The sequence below is a fragment of the Lepisosteus oculatus genome, unplaced genomic scaffold (assembly GCF_040954835.1).
Source record: "Lepisosteus oculatus isolate fLepOcu1 unplaced genomic scaffold, fLepOcu1.hap2 HAP2_SCAFFOLD_45, whole genome shotgun sequence".
In the NCBI taxonomy this organism is placed as follows: Eukaryota; Metazoa; Chordata; class Actinopteri; order Semionotiformes; family Lepisosteidae; genus Lepisosteus; species Lepisosteus oculatus.
In genome coordinates this window covers 2,080,161-2,106,743 of record NW_027167988.1, presented here as the reverse complement: position 1 = coordinate 2,106,743, position 26,583 = coordinate 2,080,161, and the positions used below count along the sequence as shown (strand labels likewise).

Sequence of the window (26,583 nt, the reverse complement as noted above, 5' to 3'; positions counted from 1 at the left end):
TTTCTCCGTGGGCAGGGAGACGGCCGTGATCAGGAGCAGGGGGTCTATGCCTGAATTGAATCGCCCTTGCGTCTCGCGCAGGACTCGGCGATCTCCCCCATGCCGATCCGACCACAGACCCTGGCCGGGAGAAACCTCCTGGGTGAGTGCTCCGGGCTGCTAGGTGGGCTGGCATGTAAGTGGGATCTAGCCTGTTTTGCTTCCAGTACAGCAGCATCTAACTCCTTTTGCCTTTCCTGGCTGAGCTCATTTAAACTCTCAATTTCTTTTTCTTTTTCTTTCAAGCTCGCTTCTAGGTCTCTCCTAGCTACCTCAGCCGCAGTTTCTCTAGCAGACAGGTCATCTAATTTACCTAAAACTTCCCTGAGTCTGTCTTCACTTTCCTCACTTTTCACTCTCTTTTCTCTGATTATATCCAACAACTCAACTCGCTCCGCCTTATATCTTTCTAGCTTTCCCTGAAGCGTTTGAAACTTTGTCAGCTCGGACAAAGACAGTTCCAGCTGTTTAGCTAGATTTAAGGCGAAACTAGATAGGACCTGAACTGCGTTCACAGACCCTCCTGTGTTAAGCTGGTTCGCTACCTTAGCTACTAAATCTACTTGCAGCTTCTCAATATCATCAAAGTTCAACTTTTCGATACCGCTCCAGTAACCAGGATTGTCGTCGCTAGAAATAGTACTTATAAGCGACTCCACTTCAGACATTTTAGCAGCCATTGTCATTACGTCAGAGAAACTTTAAGAGTATTACTTTTTTTCCTTTTACCAAAATACAGTATGGAATCTAAACACCCGAGCAGATGGATTTCCAATCAGCACACGTTACACTAAACGCTAGAAAACAGGGGGATTTCTTTACGCAGTTATCAGCACACCCGGTATTCGCGTATAAAAGCCACGGTGCTGTGCTGAACTTGAACTCACAGCAACATCAGTTATTCTGTGCGATTGAGTCTCATTTCATTCTAAACTCGCCCACCCAGGGACGCCATTAAATGTAGTGGTTTGATGGGTTTACTGAGACACTTATTAATTGTAGCAGTAATCACGAGGTTGTTCGTTGGGGCTTTTAGAAAATCAATCGCCAGAACAACTAACAACGCACACACACGGGTTCAATACACGAGATACATTTATTAATATAAATTGTGCACCAAACATATACTAGTCTGCCTGGATACGAGCGGCAGACCTTACTGTGAGGGTTATCAATATACAAGATATATAATCTCGAAGAGATGCAAACACAAAGAGATACACAACAGAGAATATATGTCAATATATATCGTTCGGTTACCAAATCGCTAATCAGTGTTATTACCCATTGTTACTCTAAACTCGGAAGTAAATACATTACTCATGAATTAAATTGATAACAACTTGTGTTGAGGTACAATTGAATTCTCGAGACGCAATGTAGAACATGGGGTTAACTTATCCACTGTGTATGGATTTGGAATTTCCCGGCACGAACACCAAACCAGCTGACAAGCTCTGTTGCAGCCTCTGTTCCAGCGGTTGTCCAATGGGCGTTGTGTCGGCGTCCTCTGGCTACCAGCCAACCAGTCAAGGTGCAGCTCGGAGTAGGACGGGCGGAGGAATCTGACTGCGGCGCGCAGGGCAGTCGTTGCTCCGAGGGGATCTACCAGCAGTCCGGCTGGCTAGTAGAAAGTCTCTATGCACAGAGTGTGACCGCGAGTCCTCACAAGTCACTCTTTTGCCTGGGAAGAAACTGGTTCGTTCCCGGTCCAGCGCTGCTTCTGAATAAGCTATTCAGGTTGTCGACGAGGGTCCAACTGTAGGCTGCCGTTGATCAAACGGAGCATTCACGTTAGTAGAATTCTGAGTACGTACGGGATGCTTGGCCTCGCGCTTAGAACAAAGTCCAAGTCCCTATGCAGACAACAGCAGTTGTCACGTGATTGTCTCTGAGGATGCGCGAAAATGGCCAAGGAGAGCCCCGATCTGAGCTTGCGCTCCCTTTTTGACCAAGACACAGATGTGTGCTGATTGGTTGAGAGTTTGGCGGGCATTGGAGACCCACGTGGTATTACCACGCCCTGCCAGTCCCTGATTGGTTGGTCAAGGTGAGATATAAGTCACTTACTCTTGACACTTAAGAATGCAGTCCAGATGTCCATTCAGCACTCCCTAGACAGATAGGCGCCAATGGATGACCATTGATCATGATAGCCAGGCTTAGCTAAGTGCATCCCTGTCTGGGAGCTGTTCCCTATCAAAAGAAAACAACTTAAATCAGTCTGCATGAATACTTTCTCTGTGGCTGCACCGGTGAGATGGGGCTTCATTTAGGACAGCATACCAACGCTTAATTCTGTCTTATTAACAAGCATTGCCGCTACACTTGTATCCCAACTTTTGCAACTCGCAACTGAAAACCCACTGAAGCTAAGCAGGTGTGAGCCAGGTCAGTACCAGGATGAGGGTGAGCTACAGGGAAAAACAAAGCTTCCAGCTGGAAGTGGTGTTAATGGGCGCTCACTCTGAGGTCTGTACGGGTCCCAATGTCCCAATATAGTGACGGAGAAGCTGTGTTGGAAAAAGGGCGCTGTCTTTTGGATGAGATGTAAAACCGAGGTCATAGTGCTCTGTGGTCATTAAAAATGACCACCAAAACCTTTGACAAAAGCTCTTGGTAATTGATGGTCTTCAATAATGCTTCTCCTTTAGGTACATTTTAAATCAGCTGAAAAATGCTGTGAAATGGGGGGGCACTTCAGGCCAGTGTAGGATTTGGGTTACAAGAACTATGAAACTGCACGAGAAAGCCCGTACACTGAATTACACGGCTTTCTATTCAAAGGACAAAAGAAATTCCCTGAGCTTGATTTTTTGCAGCACAGAGAGGACCACTGTTGTGAGGTCGGTTAGCTCAGTTGGTTAGATGGTGGTGCTAGTAACGCCAAGGTTGCGGGTTTGAGCCGCGTACGGGCCAGGTCCTTTTCTCCTCTCTTACCAAAGCTGTTAGGTTCCTTTCCGTGGTGAGATGGGTTGTCATGCAACGCTGCCACATAGCGCCGACAGACAAGAGTGTTGCGGGAGAAGAGAAATGTGTTTGAAGATTTAAGAGTGTCTTAGGTGCAGCCAAAATCAAGTGTCACAAATGCAAGTGGTTGGATTTCCATTGTTTAATGTGGTAAAAATAAGCGGAAGTAATCTGCCGGTCCGGCACAGTCTGCCATGCTTTTGTCATTTACTGTAAAGTGGTATTGAACTGGGTGTCGAACTGGAGCCTCACCATTTGCATATGTGAGGCTCCAGTTATACATCGAGTGTCACATTAAATGACAAAAATGAAGAGAGTTAAAGCAGCTGGAGAGGTTTTCTTACAACTTTTGAGCTGACAGTTTTGGAAAATGTTTCCTTCACGCTGCACTGTACAACATAGGCAGCCAAGAGTCTCCAAAACAAAACAGAATTGACAGATAGGAGAAAATTCCCACTCATCCTGAAGTTCCGAAAATCAAGCACTGAGCGTAAACAAAGTGTCTAAGTAGTGTGGGAATGCTAACCCTAACCCTAGCGTAAAAAGATGAGTCAAAGTAACGTCTAATCGGATTAGTTTCCTTAGAGCTGGTTCAGAGTTTGCTGAAGAGTTTACCCAGTGGGCACTGATTCGTCGAATATACGTATATTCACGGCGAAAATACGGCTATACGTATATATACGTCGCCTCGACGTATAATCAAAGTCGAATTGCAACCGTAAAATCGACGACATTAATAAACGCATATATAACGTCGAAAACACATCTAACACAGTGCCTGAGGCTTTTTACTGTATGTATCGTGTGTGCCGCAACTAGGAGTATACGGCACTCTGCACAGTGTACGAAGTAAATTATTTTCGCAGTAATTAATTTACACGTGTATAATAAATATAGTAAATATAATAAATTAATTACTGCGAAAATTACTTCGTACACTGTGCAGAGTGCCGTATACTCCTAGGTAAGTTAGGTACATCTTTTTGCCCAAAACTGAAGGGGCGACATTCCTCCCTCCCCCCGTGATGCCAGGCCTGTCCCCATCCTATTCCATAATGTCATTATACTGTATATAATACCATACAACAGTGACCGATCCTTACTAACTGCATGCGTTAAAATTGCACATCAGCTCATAGCAGGGGGCACATAGCCGCGATGTATTATCAATGTTAAATTTCAACCATAATATCGACAACATTAATAAACGCATACGTTGAGAAAATATCGAACCCAGCATATTTTCCGGTTATATACCACAATGCATTGCTAGTATTCGTTGGTCACCATTTTGGACACGTTTTTCAAACGTAGAAGTATATCCGCAAATATCTCAGCAATCCTCTTTTGACGAGTAAGTATGAACAATAATAATACTATCTGAATACATACAGATCTTTCTTAATATTATTTTGATTAAAATAGTAAGTGAATAAGCAAAAAATGGCACATAAAAATAGTGGAGCTTTTTAAACGTCTGTACTTACTGCGCCCCATAAGAAATCGTTTGTCCCCGTTCAAAAGAGGTTGTGCGATGTCCTGCAGCGTTCGCAAAGCAAACCTTTGACAGTTTGAAAAGAGGAATTTATTCTGCTTCCTGTGCGTGCAGTAGTTACAAAGTTGAACGTCTTTACACGATCTGCTGCAGTTTTCAGTGGGCGGGCGTTGTCAAATGGCTTGGAAAAACGCACTGTGTTTCGGCTCGGCAAACATCGTGAGCAGTGTCCTGCATGTTTTCTGTGTATAGCTGTCTTTTAACGCATACAGAATTCATTCGAAATGGGGAATGGTGTGAATGGGGAAGATGACACTAAATCGTTTTGCCGTTTCTCTATTCTTATTCTATGTTGTACTTTCAAACTTTGGGTACTCTTTAATTAGGACAGACTTTATTGCTCAACTTCTATGATGCAAGCCAAATTTTATACATTTATTTCAGCTTTGAGCTTAGTAAACCGTTCATTTTTTAGATTATACTAAAGAAGATATTAATCATCATTAATTTGGGAAGTAATATTATATAATTTTCTCCTAGCTGCGGTGCTGAAGTCCCGCCCTAAATCAGCAGAAAAAGAAATAAAGGAGCACGCAATGTGTTACTTGAAGAATGCATATGCAAGGCAGGGGGCCAGGAGATCTGGACACTGAAAATACTAGGTTTTTGGTTCTAACTGTTAGGACAATTACACAGGGTTTGCAAATAGTGGACAAAAATCGTCTTAACTTCCATTGTAATATTTTTTTTCTTGGAAATATAGAAGTTGTACATTTTAAAATGTATATTTGAATCAAAATGTGGTTTTGAGTTAGTGTGTTAATGTAATTAGTTTGTGTTTGCCGTTACTATACTGTATATTGCCATATTACCAGAATTTGTAGCTGAAGTTTAAGACTAGTTGTGTTTTTTATGATTATTGCCCATATGTTGATTGTTGATTGATTGTATACAATGTATAATTTGAAATACATATTTTTCAGGTGTGAATGTGTATTTTCAGAATAAATTTCTAAACCAAATCATTGGGTTGATTTACTAGTTTCTACACCTGTAAAACCTAACTTTGATGTATAATAGACCTCTACCCATATACGTATAATAGACCTCTAAAGTTATCCGTATAATAGACCTCTAACCATATACATATAATAGACCTCTAAAGTTATCCGTATAATAGACCTCTACCCATATACGTATAATAGACCTCTAAAGTTATCCGTATAATAGACCTCCAACCATATACGTAGAATAGTCCTCTAAAGTTATCCGGAACTCCTACCATATATGTATAATAGTCCTCTAAATTTATCCGTATAATAGAACTCCAACCATTTACGTATAATGAACATCTAATCATAGACGTATAATTGACGTATAACAATAGACGTATATTAGAATTTCATTCTAGACGAATTGCAGACCACATTTAGACGTCTAAGGTATGCGTTTAATAGACGTATATTATACGTCTTTTGCCCACTGGGTTACGTCTCAACAGAAACGCTCTTTAGCTCTTTCAGTGTTATGCAGAGAACAGCGTCTGTCGAGATCACTTTTGAGTCAGCGCGAAACGCCGTGTGCTGTCAGTTTGATTTCATATTGCTCGTAGCGGCGCCCGGCTTTTGTCTGTCAAACGTTAGGTTGCGCTTCTTCATGCTGCATCGTCGGCATGAGTGGAGCTTTTTAAACGTCTGTACTTACTGCGCCCCATAAGAAATCGTTTGTCCCCGTTCAAAAGAGATTTTGCGATGTCCTGCAGCGTTCGCAAAGCAAACCTTTGACAGTTTGAAAAGAGGAATTTATTCTGCTTCCTGTGCGTGCAGTAGTTACAAAGTTGAACGTCTTTACACGATCTGCTGCAGTTTTCAGTGGGCGGGCTTTGGCAGATGGCTTGGAAAAACGCACTGTGTTTCGGCTCGGGAAACATCATGAGCAGTGTCCTGCATGTTTTCTGTGTATAGCTGTCTTTTGACGCGTACAGAATTCATTCGAAATCATTGATTTCTCCAATTATCAAGGGTCCCTTAAAGGATGAGTCAAAGTAACGTCTAATCGGATTAGTTTCCTTAGAGCTGGTTCAGAGTTTGCTCAAGAGTTTACCTTTCACAGATGTGCAAAGAAGAATGTTGGGGGTGCACGCTTCAAGGTGCCTTACAGTGCGTTGTTTCCGACACAGTGTGGCCGGGTGTTTTCCGAGTTATCGCACGGATTGGGCACGCCCACAAGCCGAGAGCCGCAGGCGATGAGCCCGGGGCTGAACGGGCCCCACTGGCTAGTTTGTAAGGCCAGGTGCATTGCCAACCACGACCGGCAGCGCAGAGGCTTTGAAGGCGGTCTGGGCTCCTGCAGCTGTGCAGCCACGCACTCTGGTTTCTCTTCATCTCGTACAAATCTTTCGCCTTTTATTAAAGATTTCCGTGGAGAGGAGCATGAATAAGTTCCATGCAATTTTTGTGCTTCCCTGCCTTCGGGTGGGGCGCAGCCTGGCTGGTCAAAGAGAGAAAACAAAAACGTTCGCAATCACTCTTGTTATGGCAATTGTGGCCGTCTGCTCCGCGAGTCCTCGGTCTCCGGCTGTCTGATTGGCGCTCTTTTCTTTGGGGGGCGGGAAGTGTCCGGCCGCAGGGGATCTTGGGACCTCGCTTTGCATAGCGGCTTCCCAGAGTGCGTCGTTTCCGGCACAGTGTGGCTGGGTGTTTTCCGACTTATCGCACGGATTGGGCACGGCCGCAAGCTGAGAGCCGCAGGCGATGAGCCCGGAGCTGAACGGGCCCCACTGGCTCGTTTGTAAGGCCAGGTGTATTGCCAACCATGACCGGCAGCGCAGAGGCTTTGAAGGCGGACTGGGCTCCTGCAGCTGTGCAGCCACGCACTCTGGTTTCTCTTCATCTCGTACAAATCTTTCGCCTTTTACTAAAGATTTCCGTGGAGAGGAGCATGAATGAGTTCCATGCAATTTTTGTGCTTCCCTGCCTTCGGGTGGGGCGCAGCCTGGCTGGTCAAAGAGAGAAAACAAAAACGCTCGCAATCGGTCTTGTTATGGCGATTGTGGCAGTCTGCTCCGCGAGTCCTCGGTCTCCGGCCGTCTGATTGGCGCTCTTTTCTTTGGGGGGTGGGAAGTGTCCGGCCGCAGGGGATCTTGGGACCTCGCTTTGCATAGTGGCTTCCCAGAGTGCGTCGTTTCCGGCACAGTGTGGCCGGGTGTTTTCCGAGTTATCGCACGGATTGGGCACGCTCGCAAGCCGTGAGCCGCAGGCGATGAGCCCCGAGCTGAACGGGCCCCACTGGCTCGTTTGTAAGATCTGCGGCAGATCGTGTAAAGACGTTCAACTTTGTAACTACTGCACGCACAGGAAGCAGAATAAATTCCTCTTTCAAACTGTCAAAGGTTTGCTTTGCGAACGCTGCAGGACATCGCACAATCTGTTTTGAACGGGGACAAACGATTTCTTATGAGGCGCAGTAAGTACAGACGTTTAAAAAGCTCCACTCATGCCGACGATGCAGCATGAAGAAGGGCAACCTAACGTTTGACAGACAAAAGCCGGGCGCCGCTACGAGCAATATGAAATCAAACTGACAGCACACGGCGTTTCGCGCTGACTCAAAAGTGATCTCGACAGACGCTGTTCTCTGCATAACGCTGAAAGAGCTAAAGAGTGTTTCTGTTGAGACGTAACAAGCTTGTTTCTTTCTACCATGATGTTACCATGACAAAATCTGTCTTTAAACACCTTGCTCAGTCTCTGACGAGACTGTCAAGAATTGCTTTCGCCGATTGTATTGCAAACCGGCGGAAGCGGGGTATTGGGAAAAGTTTTCAACTAGCAATAATCGCACATCGGCTAAACCTCACAGGCTACGATACTGCCACTGCGCAAAGCTGACGGTTGCCAGGCAACCGCGTGGATCCTATGGAAATCGTTATCAATCGTCTCATGGCATGTCGTTGCTGTAACGCTTCATATTTGCGGCCGGACACTTCCCGCCCCCCAAAGAAAAGAGCACCAATCAGACAGGCGGAGACCGAGGACTCGCAGAGCAGACGGCCACAGTCGCAGTAATAAGAGTGATTTTGAGCGGTTTTGTTTTCTCTCTTTGACCAGCCCAGCTGCGCCCCACCCGAAGGCAGGAAAGCACAAAAATTGTATGGAACTCATTCATGCTCCTCTTCATGGAAATCTTTAGTAAAAGGCAAAAGATTTGTACGAGATGAAGAGAAACCAGAGTGCGTGGCTGGACAGCTGCAGGAGCCCAGGCTGCCTTCAAGGCCTCTGCCCTGCCGGTCGTGGTTGGCAATGCACCTGGCCTTACAAACGAGCCAGTGGGGCCCGTTCAGCTCCGGGCTCATCGCCTGCGGCTCTCGGCTTACCTGGCAGGGGAGATACCTTGATCAGCCTGTAGTTGGAGTAGTTGGATTGTTTTCTTGTTTTGTGGAAGCAGTGTTTGTTTTGCAGTTTGAGATGGCAACCTTTGGATCCCGCAAGAATGCTGTACGTTTTGAGCTTTTGGATGACCTGTTCATGGATCGTATGCAGTTCAGCAGAAAAGTGTTACAGAAGGAACTTGGCTTTGAACCTCGGCACTTGGATTTCATCTTTGCTCTCCCAGGTCAGAAAGCATTTGAGGTTGTATTTGGTACCTATCCTCTGTTTGAACAATGCGTGGATGTGTTTGAGGCAAAAAGAGGGAAAGTTCCTGCACTTGAGAAGATCAACTTGCAGCCTCTGACACAGAGAGAGAGGAAAACGGTGCATGTTGTTATGTTCTCGGAACTGGCAAAGACGGAGGACATTCACACCTGGCTTAACCAGTACTGCACCGTCCACCATGGAACTGAGGTTAGAGATGTTGACGGTATAAAAACAGGAGCAAGGAAATTCGAGGTTCGCTTACTACCGGACAATGTAAATGGAGGCTTAAGGCACCTGCCCTCTACAATCCGGCTGGGCGCCTGCAATGGCTATGTTTTTTATGTGGGACAACCAAAGGTGTGTCGGCGCTGTGGTGCTGTGGGACACCTGGCATCTTCCTGCACTGTGAAATGCTGCAAGACCTGTGGCAAACAGGGACATTTAGCCTCTGACTGTTCAATGCTGCCAAAGTGCAATTTATGTGGCTCGGAAGGACACGTTTTTAAGAACTGCCCTCACGCCTACGCCAATAAACTCAAAATGAGAAAGGATGAGGCAGTGTTTGTTTCAGCCAAACCGGCCCGAAAAGCCAAAGCAAACAACAAGTCAAACAAAGAACCCTTGTTGGACAAAGAGTCTCAGCCTCCAGCCAGGATCAGTCCTGCTGTGGCTCCGGGGCCGGTGGAAGAGAAATCCACTACGCTCCCACAACCGCAGACTGCACCAGACAAGCACGAGGGTTTGAAAACCCCCGAGAACAGCGAGGACCCCTCCCCCACTCCTGCTCCTCAGAACGAGGGCCAGTGTGGGGCCCCCCGGTGGAGCGGGTCCAGCGACGATACCCAGGATTCAGCGGAGCTGCTTTTCTCAGACTCTGCAAGTGCTACAGATGCCCTCCTCTCCTCCATCCAGTCCATCACGGAGGATCTGCAACAGCTGGTGGGTGAGGGGGAAGAGGAGACTGGTGCATCGGCTGCACCCCTTTCCCCTCAGTGCTCCCAGGAGCTGGACTTGAGGAAAAGGAAAAATGACTCTGTTTTCTCCCCGAGCGAGGAGGAAGGAGAGAATGGCGATGGGGACAGCTGGAACCCCTCCACCCCTCCCTCTACCCCCTTCCTTGAAATGGACTCCGTGAATGCTTTTACTGCTGCCACCCTGATGAAGGCTCATTCAGAGGATGGCTGGCAGGAAATTGGTAAGAAGAAAAAGAAAAAGAAGAAGGTAACAGGTGAGACCGAAGAGAAATGTGTTTTGTAAAGACTGGTTCCACTTTCTTATGTAATATGGCTCTAAACATAATTTCTCTTAACACCAGAGGTATCAATGACGGAGTTAAATGTCAGTGTGTCTTTGATTACCTCCAGCAGAGAGAGGGAGATGTGTTGATGTTGCAGGAGTGTGCTTTAGCCTATCAAGAGAGGTATAAAAGCTTTGAAGATAGGTGGGATAAAGGGCCTTCTGTTTGGTCAGGGGACAATAACAACAGAGCCTCTGGCGTGGCCATTCTTTTCAAAGGATGGGCTTTCAAATTGAAAAGTATTCAGAGGGTCATAGATGGCAGGTTGCTGTGTGTGGATGTGGAATGGGGGACTGTTAACCTGCGGCTAATCAATGTGTATTTTCCTACTGACGTGGGAGGAAGGGTGGACCTACTCAAGGCACTCTCTCCCCTATTGTTAAGTAGCACAGACGTGATAGTGGGAGGGGATTTTAATTGTATCTTAGAGCACACAGACAGGCAGTCTAGCTCTCCGATAAAATTGGATTCCAGCTCACTGGCCCTGCAAAACTTAGTTCAAGACTTTAAACTCTCAGACACATATAGATGTATATATCCCACAACAGCAGGATATGCATGGTCAGGGAGGAATAGCAGCTCCAGAATTGACTATTGCTTTGTCTCAGAGAGAGTGAAAGTTGTTGGGGTCACTCTTCAGCCTGTCTTCTTCTCAGATCATCAGGCTTTAGGGTGTAGAGTGGAACTCCAGGGCGGGACTGTCTTTGGCCCAGGCCTCTGGAAACTCAACACAAAGCTGCTAGAGAACGAGGGGGTAGTATCCCGCTACAAGGAGAAACTATCACAGTGGCTGTCCTTGCAGTGTCTGTACGGGTCAGTAGGAGAGTGGTGGGAGGAGGTGAAGATGAGGACAAAGACCTTTTTCATGGCTGAGGGAAGGAAGGCTGCTGCCAGACGGAGAGGAGTGCTAGCCAGGAAACAGAGGCAGCTGCAGCGTCTCTACACGATGCTGCACAGTGGCTTCGATGTGCTCGAGGATATCACCCTTTTAAAAAAGGACATCCGGAGCATAGCCGAAGAAAGTAGTCGAGGAGTGCTGTTAAGAGGCAGAGTGCAGTTCTTGGAAGAAAATGAGAAGTGTACTCGCTTCTTTTTCAGGAAAGTGGTAGGCTCCAAGTCTGTCATGGAAAGTGTAGTTGATGAGGAGGGACGAGAGAGAACAGAGCCGAGTGCTATCCTCTCCTGCACCAAGGCCTTCTACTCAAGACTGTACAGCTCTACAGAGGTAAAGGATGAAGAAATTCATTTTTTTACCTCAAAGCTAGAAAACGTTTTGAGTGAAGAAGATAGGGAAGTACTTGAGAGGGATTTGACAGTAGAAGAGCTGAGACAGGCTATGGAGAGCTTACAGAAGGGGAAAACTCCAGGTGCTGACGGGCTCCCTAAAGAATTTTATTGCACCTTTTGGGATCTGCTTCAGGATCCGCTACTGGTCCTATTCGAGGAAAGATATAAGACAGAATTGCTGCCTGACTCCTTAAGAGAAGGCACTATCTCTCTCTTGTTTAAGAAAGGAGCAAAAAATGACATAAAGAACTGGAGACCCCTCAGCCTGTTAGGCGTGGACACTAAGATCCTGTCCAAAGCCCTTTTCCTGCACCTACAAAATGTAGTGGCCTCACTGGTAGGGAAAGAACAGACTTGTGGGATAGCAGGACGCCTGATGAGCGACAACCTGGCCTTGTTGAGGGATGTCTGTCTGTACTCTGAGGATCGCTCCCTCCCTCTTTGCATTTTAGGTGTAGACCTAGAAAAGGCCTTTGACCGCCTAAACCGGCAGTACTTAACATCGGGACTTGAGCACATGAAGTTTGGCCCCATCATGAGAAAGTGGATTAACCTGCTGTACACAGGTAGCAACAGCAGAGTCATGGTTAATGGCAATAGATCACGCCCCTTTGAAGTCTGTTCAGGGGTGAGGCAGGGCTGCCCATTATCCCCCTTGTTATGCGTTTTGGCTATGGAGCCCTTAGCCTGTGCCTTGCGCCAGGATCAGGCCATTAATGGGATACCAGTGCCTGGAAGTGGGGGAGGAGAGGTAAAGACATCTCTATACATGGATGACGTCACCCTGCTCCTCTCTGACAATGCCTCAATTAGCAGAGCTCTGCAGTGCTGTGATCGTTTCTCTTTGGCTTCCTCCGCAAAAATTAACAAATCTAAGAGTGAGATTTTTTATCAGAACTGGAGGGAGCCAAAAGAAGGACATGATCTCAGGCTGCAAGAGAAGAGAATTAAGGTCCTGGGGGTGTATTTTGGAGAAGAGATGGGAACAGTAAATTGGCAGAACAAATTGCCAATCTTAAACAAAAAACTGATGCAATGGAAGGACCGAGACCTCACCATGACAGGGAAGGTGCTGGTCATCAAAGCCGAGCTCTTGCCTGTCTTGAATTTTCTGGCTTCTACCTTCCCAATCCCACACCGTGTTGCGGCGGTGATGAGGAGATTGATGTTTCAATTTCTATGGGGTGGGAAGCAGGAAAGACTCAGAAGGGAAATAATGTACAGGCCGCTACCCTCAGGGGGGAAGTCTGTCCCAGATATTGCTACGAAGCTGCTGTGCATTTTCCTGGCCTCTGTGCTGAGAGGCTTTGCAACAGCACCTGCAGCGCGTACCTGGACTTATTTTTCCAGGCTCTGGGTAGGTAGGGAGGTGTTCAGAGTGTGGGGTGTCAGACCCAAGCTGGACGTCCCACTCTCTGACACATGCCCTTCAATTTATGGGACAGTTAAAAGTTTTCTAAGATCTCACCCAATTGGCCATATTCCCCTCCGAGATGTCAGCGTCCAAAAACTGGAAGACTTCGTTGCACCCCAGAACAATAGGCAGACCCATGTGGGCATTTTAACATCAGCCCAAACAAGGAAGGTGTGGAAACACACATCCTCTAAGTTTCTGTGCAACATTCACAGAGATTTAGCCTGGAGTGTCGTCCACCAGTGCTTACCGGTACGAACTTTCTTGTACCGTAGGGGCCTCACCCCCAGCCCTCGCTGCGTTAGGGTGGGCTGCGGCGAGGAGGAGACTGTATCCCATCTCCTGTGGTCCTGCTTTTTTGCTAAGGCCTTCTGGGCACAGTTTGAAGATTGGTTGCTGGCTCTCTCGCCCCAATTTACCCTGACCGCTGCTTTCGTCATATACGGCATCTCTCCTGTCAAACTTCCTCCTGACGTGTTTGACAGGATCTGGGCCGTGGTGAACAGTGGGAAAGTTGCCCTGTGGAGAGTGAGGAACATGGGGCTGTTCAAAGGCATCGAGATCCCAGTCAAGGCAGCAGGTAGCCTGGCCCTGTTCATCACCCGAGAGAACTATTACCTCAGAGATCTGTGGAGAGAAGGGAGGGAGGAAGCAGAAAATCTGTGGGAAATAGAGAGCATAGGTCAATATCTCAAGAAACTGTGAAAAACATTATCAAGTTTAAGAAAAGAATGTGATTTGCACCAGAAAAAAAGAAAATTGTTGCTATGTAACTGTTACCATGTCAAAATGTAATGAGATGTGATCATATATACTGTTTTAAGTATGTATATGAATGTAAAGCTTTCTGATTTGTGATGTCCTGTATTTTTTTGTGAAAAGAAAATAAAGTTCTTAAAAATCGAAATCGGTTCACCCAGGGCGAGGCTCGGCCATTGCACTCCGGCTGTGCTGACCCCTGCGAATTCCCCAAATGTGGGAATCTCGACTGCATAATTTCTGGTAGTGGGGGACTGCGTTCGCGCTCTCCCCTGATGTGCTTGGTCCAAAATCAGATACAGGAAGGTTAGGACACCACGAGCTGCGTGGCTGCGGAAGGATCCCGGTTCGACAGGAGTGGACGCCGCTGCTGGTTCTCGCTGGCTTTTAGTTAGGGGTCCGGAGAAGCATCTCAAGCTAGTTCCACTACTCCTTCCGGACGTTCATTCCCTTTTCAAAGTCAGGCGTTTTGCTGTAGTCTGCGTTCTTTAGGCTGATTATCGAGGTTAGCCTTTATTTGGTCATGGGGGGCCTCGGTACTGTATGCTGAGTCTAAAGACAGTTTCACCCGTTTTCTGATTGCTCGGTTCTGTACCAGTGCAGACATGTCAAACAGTGAATGGCTGTACCTCTATTGTATCCGTGCTCAATGAATGAAATCGGTAACAAATGAATATATGTCTAGTTATACGAAAAACGAGTGGTTTATCGACTCATCTTCATTTGCAGATTTAGAGGCAGCTTCGATATTCGTTTTACAGACGGGTTTTTTTTTTTGAATATGGGTCCCACACATGCCACAGCAACAAAACATCTCTAGAGATGAGGCTATAGATCACCTTTCCATCCTGCAGGTTTTCCTCCCAAAGCCTACGGCACCAACGGCGACCCCTGCTGGCCGGGAGAGCAAAAGCTTACAGCACCTGGTATTCCCAGGCAGTCTCCCATCCAAGTACTAACCAGGCCCGACGCTGCTTAGCTTCCGAGATCAGACGAGATCGGGCGTGTTCAGGGTGGTGTGGCCGTAAGCGAAAGCCCCGGCGCCTGACTCGCTACTTGAAGCTGTGTGTGGCGGGGGTTCCGTGCCCCCCGAGCGGGACTGAAGGATCGTTCGTGTGCAACTCTTTGGAAAGGAGCTGCTTTCCAAATCGCATTGCGTGCCTGGATGTTGGCGAATGCGCTCCCTTGTGTTGACTCGTCCCTCACTGGAGGAGGACAAACAATCTGCACGGAGGAGCACCAGGCAAGTCTTCACCAGACAAAAACCTCCAGTGCACAGCACTCTGGAAACATTTCGGGGCTTTCGCGTGTTTATTTCAGCACGTAAAGCGCACCGGTCCAACACGTCGGCCGGGCGCGCGGCGCCTCCGCCCTCTTGTGGCCTTGCGGCATCAGAGCAAGAGGCTCCTTCTCGCTGCCCTTCCGCTGTGTTGCAGGGCCCCGAGAGGGAACCCGGAGCGCGCACTTTGTGGGGGGCGGGGGACCGCGTTCGCGCTCTGCCCCCGGTCTCTTGCGCGAGTACTAAATCTCACGGACAGGGGGGCCTCGTCATTGATTGTTACAGGTGAGACGGGGATTAGGAAGAGACCCCGACTGATGGGTAAAGGGGAGCACTAACACCAGAGGGACACCCCCGGCGTCTCTTTTTGAGAGACGCCCTGGGGTTTCCTAATGGCCAAGGAGGGTCGGGACCTCGGTTTGACCTCTGTTTGTGCAGCAGAGTGTCGCCATCAGGAGGCTGGGGCGTAAGAGAGCCACACAGCCCGCAGGGTGAGCGCTCCCTACTGGTCCCAGTCACACCTCTTGCAGGAGCAGCAGCAACCGGAGCTTTTCCGGGGTGGAATATCCCATCCGGGTGCCGGCCAGGCTTACACCTGCTGGGCTGCCCCGGGGGTGAGCCCAGTCAAGAGTCGCAGGGCCAGATCTAGTCACCGGGGAGAAACGATACAAGTGAAGGATTGCTCGGCTCTCGGCACTTGAAAAGACCGACAAATGTCTCGTTCCCGCCGGAGCTGAATGTACCCGCATGTGTGGTGTCGTCTTCTTCCCCCGCCCCGCTGTGTTTGCTGTATTGTCTCTGAAGCCGCCCCCCCCGAGACGAGACGGGCTTTTCCTGTGCCCCAATTAACACTTTACAGGTGCCATTCCCCGGCATTGTGGCCATTGTCGGTGCTTCCACGCGATAAGATAAGGCGGAGGAGAGCGGGGCATGCCCAGCGGCAGACATTCAAGGAGGGGGCAGGGCGAGGTGAGGTGAGGTGCGACACGCCGGAGCCCCGACGCAGCTAATGCGGAGCACTTGTTGGACTGGCATCGAAAGGACGTGTGCGCACGGAGCGAGCCTTCCCTGCGGCGGAGCGCGGGAACTTTCTCCCCCTCTCCCGCTGCAGGAGTTGTGTGCACTGCAGCGGTGCCGAGAGAAAAGCACAGAAGGCAGCAGGCTCTGGAGAGCAGGTAAGAGACGGAGCCTTGTGGGCAGGCGAGCAGGCCCGTTTTTTGGAAATTGCTGAAAAGGTTTGTTCGGTGTGTGGCAGGCGCACGTCGCGAGCTTGCGTGGCGATCTGCCGGTCTGGAGTTATGCAAATGAGGCCGAATTGCATCCCGGGACATGCTGCGAATGCGCAACGGCGACTGCAGATGTGTAGGAAACGGCGCGCTCGTTTTCTCGTTTTGCCCACACTTTTGAGTGTTAGTGTGGCGTGTGAGTGTGTGAAAGAGTGGGCCCAGCAGGAGGCGGTGGCGTGCGGGGCTAGGAGGTGGCCTAGGCTGCGGGATTTGTGCTGTGGGTGCGGGCCGCTTGCAGGGGCCTGTTTAACTCATACTTACCTGGCAGGGGAGATACCTTGATCAGCCTGTAGGTGGAGTAGTTGGATTGTTTTTCTTTTGTTGGAAGCAGTGTTCGATTTGCGGTTTTTGAAATGGCAACCTTTGGATCCCGTAAGAATGCTGTACGTTTTGAGCTCTTGGATGACCTCTTCATGGATCGTATGCAGTTCAGCAGAAAAGTGTTACAGAAGAAACTTGGCTTTGAACCTCGGCACTTGGATTTCATCTTCGCTCTCCCAGGTCAGAAAGCATTTGAGGTTGTGTTTGCTATCTATCCTCTGTTTGAACAATGCGTGGATGTGTTTGAGGCAAAAAGAGGCAAAGTTCCTGCACTTGAGAAGATCAACTTGCAGCCTCTGACACAGAGAGAGAGGAAAACGGTGCATGTTGTTATGTTCTCGGAACTGGCAAAGACGGAGGACATTCACACCTGGCTTAACCAGTACTGCACCGTCCACCATGGAACTGATGTTAGAGATGTTGATGGTATAAAAACAGGAGCAAGGAAATTCGAGGTTCGCTTGCTACCGGACAGCGTAAATGGAGGCTTAAGGCACCTGCCCTCTACAATCCGGCTGGGCGCCTGCAATGGCTATGTGTTTTATGTGGGACAACCAAAGGTGTGTCGGCGCTGTGGTGCTGTGGGACACCTGGCATCGTCCTGCACTGTGAAATGCTGCAAGACCTGTGGCAAACAGGGACATTTAGCCTCTGACTGTTCAATGCTGCCAAAGTGCAATTTATGTGGCTCGGAAGGACACGTTTTTAAGAACTGCCCTCACGCCTACGCCAATAAACTCAAAATGAGAAAGGATGAGGCAGTGCTTGTTTCAGGCAAACCGGCCCGAAAATCCAAAGCAAACAACAAGTCAAACAAAGAACCCTTGTTGGACAAAGACTCTCAGCCTCCAGCCAGGATCAGTCCTGCTGCGGCTCCGGGGCTGGTGGAAGAGAAATCCACTACGCCCCCACAACCGCAGACTGCACCAGACAAGCACGAGGGTTTGAAAACCCCCGAGAACAGCGAGGACCCCTCCCCCGCTCCTGCTCCTCAGAACGAGGGCCAGTGTGGGGCCCCCCGGTGGAGCGGGTCCAGCGAGGATACCCAGGATTCAGCGGAGCTGCTTTTCTCAGACTCTGCAAGTGCTACAGATGCCCTCCTCTCCTCCATCCAGTCCATCACGGAGGATCTGCAGCAGCTGGTGGGTGAGGGGGAAGAGGAGACTGGTGCATCGGCTGCACCCCTTTCCCCTCAGTGCTCCCAGGAGCTGGACTTGAGGAAAAGAAAAAATGACTCTGTTTTCTCCCCGAGCGAGGAGGAAGGAGAGCATGGCGATGGGGACAGCTGGAACCTCTCCACCCCTCCCTCTACCCCCTTCCTTGAAATGGACTCTGTGAACGCTTTTACTGCTGCCACCCTGATGAAGGCTCATTCAGAGGATGGCTGGCAGGAAATTGGTAAGAAGAAAAAGAAAAAGAAAAAGGTAACAGGTGAGACCGAAGAGAAATGTGTTTTGTAAAGACTGGTTCCACTTTCTTATGTAATATGGCTCTTAACATAATTTCTCTTAACACAAGAGGTATCAATGACAGAGTTAAATGCCAGTCTGTCTTTGATTACCTCCAGCAGAGAGAGGGAGATGTGTTGATGTTGCAGGAGTGTGCTTTAGCCTATCAAGAGAGGTATAAAAGTTTTGAAGATAGGTGGGATAAAGGGCCTTCTGTTTGGTCAGGGGACAATAACAACAGAGCCTCTGGCGTGGCCATTCTTTTCAAAGGATGGGCATTCAAATTGAAAAGTATTCAGAGGGTCATAGATGGCAGGTTGCTGTGTGTGGATGTGGAATGGGGGACCGTTAACCTGCGGCTAATCAATGTGTATTGCCCTACTGACGTAGGAGGAAGGGTGGAGCTACTCAAGGCACTCTCCCCCCTATTGTTATGCAGCACAGACGTGATAGTGGGAGGGGATTTTAATTGTATCTTAGAGCACACAGACAGGCAGTCTAGCTCGCCGATAAAATTGGATTCCAGCTCACTGGCCCTGCAAAACTTAGTTCAAGACTTTAAACTCTCAGACACATATAGATGTATATATCCCACAACAGCAGGATATACATGGTCAGGGAGGAATAGCAGCTCCAGAATTGACTATTGCTTTGTCTCAGAGAGAGTGAAAGTTGTTGGGGTCACTCTTCAGCCTGTCTTCTTCTCAGATCATCAGGCTTTAGGGTGTAGAGTGGAACTCCAGGGCGGGACTGTCTTTGGCCCAGGCCTCTGGAAACTCAACACAAAGCTGCTAGAGAACGAGGGGGTAGTATCCCGCTACAAGGAGAAACTATCACAGTGGCTGTCCTTGCAGTGTCTGTACGGGTCAGTAGGAGAGTGGTGGGAGGAGGTGAAGGTGAGGACAAAGGCCTTTTTCATGGCTGAGGGAAGGAAGGCTGCTGCCAGACGGAGAGGAGTGCTAGCCAGGAAACAGAGGCAGCTGCGGCGTCTCTACACGATGCTGCACAGTGGCTTCGATGTGCTCGAGGATATCGCCCTTTTAAAAAAGGACATCCGGAGCATAGCCGAAGAAAGTAGTCGAGGAGTGCTGTTAAGAAGCAGAGTGCAGTTCTTGGAAGAAAATGAGAAGTGTACTCGCTTCTTTTTCAGGAAAGTGGTAGGCTCCAAGACTGTCATGGAAAGTGTAGTTGATGAGGAGGGACGAGAGAGAACAGAGCCGAGTGCTATCCTCTCCTGCACCGAGGCCTTCTACTCAAGACTGTACAGCTCTACAGAGGTAAAGGATGAAGATATTCATTTTTTTACCTCAAAGCTAGAAAACGTTTTGAGTGAAGAAGATAGGGAAGTACTTGAGAGGGATTTGACAGTAGAAGAGCTGAGACAGGCTATGGAGAGCTTACAGAAGGGGAAAACTCCGGGTGCTGACGGGCTCCCTAAAGAATTTTATTGCACCTTTTGGGATCTGCTTCAGGATCCGCTACTGCTCCTATTCGAGGAAAGCTACAAGACAGAATTGCTGCCTGACTCCTTAAGAGAAGGCACTATCTCTCTCTTGTTTAAGAAAGGAGCAAAAAATGACATAAAGAACTGGAGACCCCTCAGCCTGTTAGGCGTGGACACTAAGATCCTGTCCAAAGCCCTTTTCCTGCGCCTACAAAATGTAGTGGCCTCACTGGTAGGGAAAGAACAGACTTGTGGGATAGCAGGACGCCTGATGAGCGACAACCTGGCCTTGTTGAGGGATGTCTGTCTGTACTCTGAGGATCGCTCCCTCCCTCTGTGCATTTTAGGTGTAGACCTAGAAAAGGCCTTTGACCGCCTAAACCGGCAGTACTTAACATCGGTACTTGAGCACATGAAGTTTGGCCCCATCATGAGAAAGTGGATTAACCTGCTGTACACAGGTAGCAACAGCAGAGTCATGGTTAATGGCAATAGATCACGCACCTTTGAAGTCTGTTCAGGGGTGAGGCAGGGCTGCCCATTATCCCCCTTGTTATTCGTTTTGGCTATGGAGCCCTTAGCCTGTGCCTTGCGCCAGGATCAGGCCATTAATGGGATACCAGTGCCTGGAAGTGGGGGAGGAGAGGTAAAGACATCTCTATACATGGATGACGTCACCCTGCTCCTCTCTGACAATGCCTCAATTAGCAGAGCTCTGCAGTGCTGTGATCGGTTCTCTTTGGCTTCCTCCGCAAAAATTAACACATCTAAGAGTGAGATTTTTTATCAGAACTGGAGGGAGCCAAAAGAAGGACATGATCTCAGGCTGCAAGAGAAGAGAATTAAGGTCCTGGGGGTGTATTTTGGAGAAGAGATGGGAACAGTAAATTGGCAGAACAAATTGCCAATCTTAAACAAAAAACTGATGCAATGGAAGGACCGAGACCTCACCATGACAGGGAAGGTGCTGGTCATCAAAGCCGAGCTCTTGCCTGTCTTGAATTTTCTGGCTTCTACCTTCCCAATCCCACACCGTGTTGCGGCGGTGCTGAGGAGATTGATGTTTCAATTTCTATGGGGTGGGAAGCAGGAAAGACTCAGAAGGGAAATAATGTACAGGCCGCTACCCTCAGGGGGGAAGTCTGTCCCAGATATTGCTACGAAGCTGCTGTGCATTTTCCTGGCCTCTGTGCTGAGAGGCTTTGCAACAGCACCTGCAGCGCGTACCTGGACTTATTTTTCCAGGCTCTGGGTAGGTAGGGAGGTGTTCAGAGTGTGGGGTGTCAGACCCAAGCTGGACGTCCCACTCTCTGACACATGCCCTGCAATTTATGGGACAGTTAAAAGTTTTCTAAGATCTCACCCAATTGGCCATATTCCCCTCCGAGATGTCAGCGTCCAAAAACTGGAAGATTTCGTAGCACCCCAGAACAATAGGCAGACCCCTGTGGGCATTTTAACATCAGCCCAAACAAGGAAGGTGTGGAAACACACATCCTCTAAATTTCTGTGCAACATTCACAGAGATTTAGCCTGGAGTGTCGTCCACCAGTGCTTACCGGTACGAACTTTCTTGTACCGTAGGGGCCTCACCCCCAGCCCTCGCTGCGTTAGGGTGGGCTGCGGCGAGGAGGAGACTGTGACCCATCTCCTGTGGTCCTGCTTTTTTGCTAAGGCCTTCTGGGCCCAGTTTGAAGATTGGTTGCAGGCTCTCTCGCCCCAATTTACCCTGACCGCTGCTTTCGTTAGATACGGCATCTCTCCTGTCAAGCTTCCTCCTGACGTGTTTGACAGGATCTGGGCCGTGGTGAACAGTGGGAAAGACGCCCTGTGGAGAGTGAGGAACATGGGGCTGTTCAAAGGCATCGAGGTCCCAGTCAAGGCAGCAGGTAGCCTGGCCCTGTTCATCACCCGAGAGAACTATTACCTCAGAGACCTGTGGAGAGAAGGGAGGGAGGAAGCAGAAAATCTGTGGGAAATAGAGAGCATAGGTCAACATCTCAAGAAAATGTGAAAAACATTATCATGTTTAAATAAAGAATGTGATTTGCACCAGAAAAAAAGAAAATTGTTGCTATGTAACTGTTACCGTGTCAAAATGTAATGAGATGTGATCATATATACTGTTTTAAGTATGTATATTAATGTAAAGCTTTCTGATTTGTGATTTCCTGTATTTTTTTGTGAAAAGAAAATAAAGTTCTTAAAAATCAAATCGAAATCGGTTCACCCAGGGCGAGGCTCGGCCATTGCACTCCGGCTGTGCTGACCCCTGCGAATTCCCCAAATGTGGGAATCTCGACTGCATAATTTCTGGTAGTGGGGGACTGCGTTCGCGCTCTCCCCTGATGTGCTTGGTCCAAAATCAGATACGGGAGGGTTAGGACACCACGAGCTGCGTGGCTGCGGAAGGATCCCGGTTCGACAGGAGTGGACGCCGCTGCTGGTTCTCGCTGGCTTTTAGTTAGGGGTCCGGAGAAGCATCTCAAGCTAGTTCCACTACTCCTTCCGGACGTTCATTCCCTTTTCAAAGTCAGTCGTTTTGCTGTAGTCTGCGTTCTTTAGGCTGATTATCGAGGTTAGCCTTTATTTGGTCATGGGGGGCCTCGGTACTGTATGCTGAGTCTAAAGACAGTTTCACCCGTTTTCTGATTGCTCGGTTCTGTACCAGTGCAGACATGTCAAACAGTGAATGGCTGTACCTCTACTGTATCCGTGCTCAATGAATGAAATCGGTAACAAATGAATATATGTCTAGTTATACGAAAAACGAGTGGTTTATCGACTCATCTTCATTTGCAGATTTAGAGGCAGCTTCGATATTCGTTTTACAGACGGGTTTTTTTTTTTGAATATGGGTCACACACATGCCACAGCAACAAAACATCTCTAGAGATGAGGCTATAGATCACCTTTCCATCCTGCAGGTTTTCCTCCCAAAGCCTACGGCACCAACGGCGACCCCTGCTGGCCGGGAGAGCAAAAGCTTACAGCACCTGGTATTCCCAGGCAGTCTCCCATCCAAGTACTAACCAGGCCCGACGCTGCTTAGCTTCCGAGATCAGACGAGATCGGGCGTGTTCAGGGTGGTGTGGCCGTAAGCAAAAGCCCCGGTGCCTGACTCGCTACTTGAAGCTGTGTGTGGCGGGGGTTCCGTGCCCCCCGAGCGGGACTGAAGGATCGTTCGTGTGCAACTCTTTGGAAAGGAGCTGCTTTCCAAATCGCATTGCGTGCCTGGATGTTGGCGAATGCGCTCCCTTGTGTTGACTCGTCCCTCACTGGAGGAGGACAAACAATCTGCACGGAGGAGCACCAGGCAAGTCTTCACCAGACAAAAACCTCCAGTGCACAGCACTCTGGAAACATTTCGGGGCTTTCGCGTGTTTATTTCAGCACGTAAAGCGCACCGGTCCAACACGTCGGCCGGGCGCGCGGCGCCTCCGCCCTCTTGTGGCCTTGCGGCATCAGAGCAAGAGGCTCCTTCTCGCTGCCCTTCCGCTGTGTTGCAGGGCCCCGAGAGGGAACCCGGAGCGCGCACTTTGTGGGGGGCGGGGGACCGCGTTCGCGCTCTGCCCCCGGTCTCTTGCGCGAGTACTAAATCTCACGGACAGGGGGGCCTCGTCATTGATTGTTACAGGTGAGACGGGGATTAGGAAGAGACCCCGACTGATGGGTAAAGGGGAGCACTAACACCAGAGGGACACCCCCGGCGTCTCTTTTTGAGAGACGCCCTGGGGTTTCCTAATGGCCAAGGAGGGTCGGGACCTCGGTTTGACCTCTGTTTGTGCAGCAGAGTGTCGCCATCAGGAGGCTGGGGCATAAGAGAGCCACACAGCCCGCAGGGTGAGCGCTCCCTACTGGTCCCAGTCACACCTCTTGCAGGAGCAGCAGCAACCGGAGCTTTTCCGGGGTGGAATATCCCATCCGGGTGCCGGCCAGGCTTACACCTGCTGGGCTGCCCCGGGGGTGAGCCCAGTCGAGAGTCGCAGGGCCAGATCTAGTCACCGGGGAGAAACGATACAAGTGAAGGATTGCTCGGCTCTCGGCACTTGAAAAGACCGACAAATGTCTCGTTCCCGCCGGAGCTGAATGTACCCGCATGTGTGGTGTCGTCTTCTTCCCCCGCCCCGCTGTGTTTGCTGTATTGTCTCTGAAGCCGCCCCCCCCGAGACGAGACGGGCTTTTCCTGTGCCCCAATTAACACTTTACAGGTGCCATTCCCCGGCATTGTGGCCATTGTCGGTGCTTCCACGCGATAAGATAAGGCGGAGGAGAGCGGGGCATGCCCAGCGGCAGACATTCAAGGAGGGGGCAGTGCGAGGTGAGGTGAGGTGCGACACGCCGGAGCCCCGACGCAGCTAATGCGGAGCACTTGTTGGACTGGCATCGAAAGGACGTGTGCGCACGGAGCGAGCCTTCCCTGCGGCGGAGCGCGGGAACTTTCTCCCCCCCTCCCGCTGCAGGAGTTGTGTCCACTGCAGCGGTGCCGAGAGAAAAGCACAGAAGGCAGCAGGCTCTGGAGAGCAGGTAAGAGACGGAGCATTGTGGGCAGGCGAGCAGGCCCGTTTTTTGGAAATTGCTGAAAAGGTTTGTTCGGTGTGTGGCAGGCGCACGTCGCGAGCTTGCGTGGAGATCTGCCGGTCTGGAGTTATGCAAATGAGGCCGAATTGCATCCCGGGACATGCTGCGAATGCGCAACGGCGACTGCAGATGTGTAGGAAACGGCGCGCTCGTTTTCTCGTTTTGCCCACACTTTTGAGTGTTAGTGTGGCGTGTGAGTGTGTGAAAGAGTGGGCCCAGCAGGAGGCGGTGGCGTGCGGGGCGAGGAGGTGGCCTAGGCTGCGCGATTTGTGCTGTGGGTGCGGGCCGCTTGCAGGGGCCTGTTTAACTCATACTTACCTGGCAGGGGAGATACCTTGATCAAGAAGGAGGTTCACCCAGGGCGAGGCTCGGCCATTGCACTCCGGCTGTGCTGACCACTGCAAATTCCCCAAATGTGGGAATCTTGACTGCATAATTTCTGGTAGTGGGGGACTGCTTTCGCGCTCTCCCCTGATGTGCTTGGTCCAAAATCAGATACGGGAGGGTTAGGACACCACGAGCTGCGTGGCTGCGTAAGGATCCCGGTTCGACAGGAGTGGACGCCGCTGCTGGTTCTCGCTGGCTTTTAGTTAGGGGTCCGGAGAAGCATCTCAAGCTAGTTCCACTACTCCTTCCGGACGTTCATTCCCTTTTCAAAGTCAGTCGTTTTGCTGTAGTCTGCGTTCTTTAGGCTGATTATCGAGGTTAGCCTTTATTTGGTCATGGGGGGCCTCGGTACTGTATGCTGAGTCTAAAGACAGTTTCACCCGTTTTCTGATTGCTCGGTTCTGTACCAGTGCAGACATGTCAAACAGTGAATGGCTGTACCTCTATTGTATCCGTGCTCAATGAATGAAATCGGTAACAAATGAATATATGTCTAGTTATACGAAAAACGAGTGGTTTATCGACTCATCTTCATTTGCAGATTTAGAGGCAGCTTCGATATTCGTTTTACAGACGGGTTTTTTTTTTTGAATATGGGTCAAACACATGCCACAGCAACAAAACATCTCTAGAGATGAGGCTATAGATCACCTTTCCATCCTGCAGGTTTTCCTCCCAAAGCCTACGGCACCAACGGCGACCCCTGCTGGCCGGGAGAGCAAAAGCTTACAGCACCTGGTATTCCTAGGCAGTCTCCCATCCAAGTACTAACCAGGCCCAACGCTGCTTAGCTTCCGAGATCAGACAAGATCGGGCGTGTTCAGGGTGGTGTGGCCGTAAGCGAAAGACCCAGCGCCTGACTCGCTACTTGAAGCTGTGTGTGGCGGGGGTTCCGTGCCCCCCCGAGCAGGACTGAAGGATCGTTCGTGTGCAACTCTTTGGAAAGGAGCTGCTTTCCAAATCGCATTGCGTGCCTGGATGTTGGCGAATGCGCTCCCTTGTGTTGGCTCGTCCCGCACTGGAGGAGGACAAACAATCTGCACGGAGGAGCACCAGGCAAGTCTTCACCAGACAAAAACCTCCAGTGCACAGCACTCTGGAAACATTTCGGGGCTTTCGCGTGTTTATTTCAGCACGTAAAGCGCACCGGTCCAACACGTCGGCCGGGCGCGCGGCGCCTCCGCCCTCTTGTGGCCTTGAGGCGTCAGAACAAGAGGCTCCTTCTCGCTGCCCTTCCGCTGTGTTGCAGGGCCCCGAGAGGGAACCCGGAGCGCACACTTTGTGGGGGGCGGGGGACCGTGTTCGCGCTCTGCCCCCGGTCTCTTGCGCGAGTACTAAATCTCACGGACAGGGGGGCCTCGTCATTGATTGTTACAGGTGAGACGGGGATTAGGAGGAGACCCCGACTGATGGGTAAAGGGGAGCACTAACACCAGAGGGACACCCCCGGCGTCTCTTTTTGAGAGACGCCCTGGGGTTTCCTAATGGCCAAGGAGGGTCGGGACCTCGGTTTGACCTCTGTTTGTGCAGCAGAGTGTCGCCATCAGGAGGCTGGGGCGTAAGAGAGCCACACAGCCCGCAGGGTGAGCGCTCCCTACTGGTCCCAGTCACACCTCTTGCAGGAGCAGCAGCAACCGGAGCTTTTCCGGGGTGGAATATCCCATCCGGGTGCCGGCCAGGCTTACACCTGCTGGGCTGCCCCGGGGGTGAGCCCAGTCGAGAGTCGCAGGGCCAGATCTAGTCACCGGGGAGAAACGATACAAGTGAAGGATTGCTCGGCTCTCGGCACTTGAAAAGACCGACAAATGTCTCGTTCCCGCCGGAGCTGAATGTACCCGCATGTGTGGTGTCGTCTTCTTCCCCCGCCCCGCTGTGTTTGCTGTATTGTCTCTGAAGCCGCCCCCCCCGAGACGAGACGGGCTTTTCCTGTGCCCCAATT

General features: G+C 49.8%; 9 non-coding genes and 1 pseudogene across 9 annotated transcripts; 5 read left to right on the top strand and 5 right to left on the bottom strand.

Annotated features, from left to right (window-relative positions):
- The first annotated feature begins 6,868 nt into the window (after positions 1-6,868).
- Positions 6,869-6,985, top strand: LOC138229582 (U5 spliceosomal RNA). The gene has a single exon (XR_011185992.1). It is a non-coding gene; the product is annotated as a U5 spliceosomal RNA (small nuclear RNA).
- Positions 6,986-7,376: 391 nt separating this feature from the next.
- On the top strand, positions 7,377-7,493 carry LOC138229528 (U5 spliceosomal RNA). Its single transcript, XR_011185938.1, has one exon. It is a non-coding gene; the product is annotated as a U5 spliceosomal RNA (small nuclear RNA).
- A 757-nt stretch (positions 7,494-8,250) lies between these two features.
- On the bottom strand, positions 8,251-8,392 carry LOC138229504 (U4 spliceosomal RNA). Its single transcript, XR_011185915.1, has one exon. It is a non-coding gene; the product is annotated as a U4 spliceosomal RNA (small nuclear RNA).
- Positions 8,393-8,622: 230 nt separating this feature from the next.
- LOC138229562 (U5 spliceosomal RNA) lies at positions 8,623-8,739 on the bottom strand. The gene has a single exon (XR_011185972.1). It is a non-coding gene; the product is annotated as a U5 spliceosomal RNA (small nuclear RNA).
- Positions 8,740-14,003: 5,264 nt separating this feature from the next.
- On the top strand, positions 14,004-14,173 carry LOC138229422 (U1 spliceosomal RNA). The gene has a single exon (XR_011185839.1). It is a non-coding gene; the product is annotated as a U1 spliceosomal RNA (small nuclear RNA).
- A 636-nt stretch (positions 14,174-14,809) lies between these two features.
- Positions 14,810-14,928, bottom strand: LOC138229514 (5S ribosomal RNA). The gene has a single exon (XR_011185924.1). It is a non-coding gene; the product is annotated as a 5S ribosomal RNA (ribosomal RNA).
- Positions 14,929-21,882: 6,954 nt separating this feature from the next.
- Positions 21,883-22,024, top strand: LOC138229404 (U1 spliceosomal RNA; annotated as a pseudogene).
- A 636-nt stretch (positions 22,025-22,660) lies between these two features.
- On the bottom strand, positions 22,661-22,779 carry LOC138229503 (5S ribosomal RNA). The gene has a single exon (XR_011185914.1). It is a non-coding gene; the product is annotated as a 5S ribosomal RNA (ribosomal RNA).
- A 1,788-nt stretch (positions 22,780-24,567) lies between these two features.
- On the top strand, positions 24,568-24,731 carry LOC138229402 (U1 spliceosomal RNA). The gene has a single exon (XR_011185822.1). It is a non-coding gene; the product is annotated as a U1 spliceosomal RNA (small nuclear RNA).
- A 636-nt stretch (positions 24,732-25,367) lies between these two features.
- LOC138229317 (5S ribosomal RNA) lies at positions 25,368-25,486 on the bottom strand. Its single transcript, XR_011185748.1, has one exon. It is a non-coding gene; the product is annotated as a 5S ribosomal RNA (ribosomal RNA).
- Positions 25,487-26,583: the final 1,097 nt, after the last annotated feature.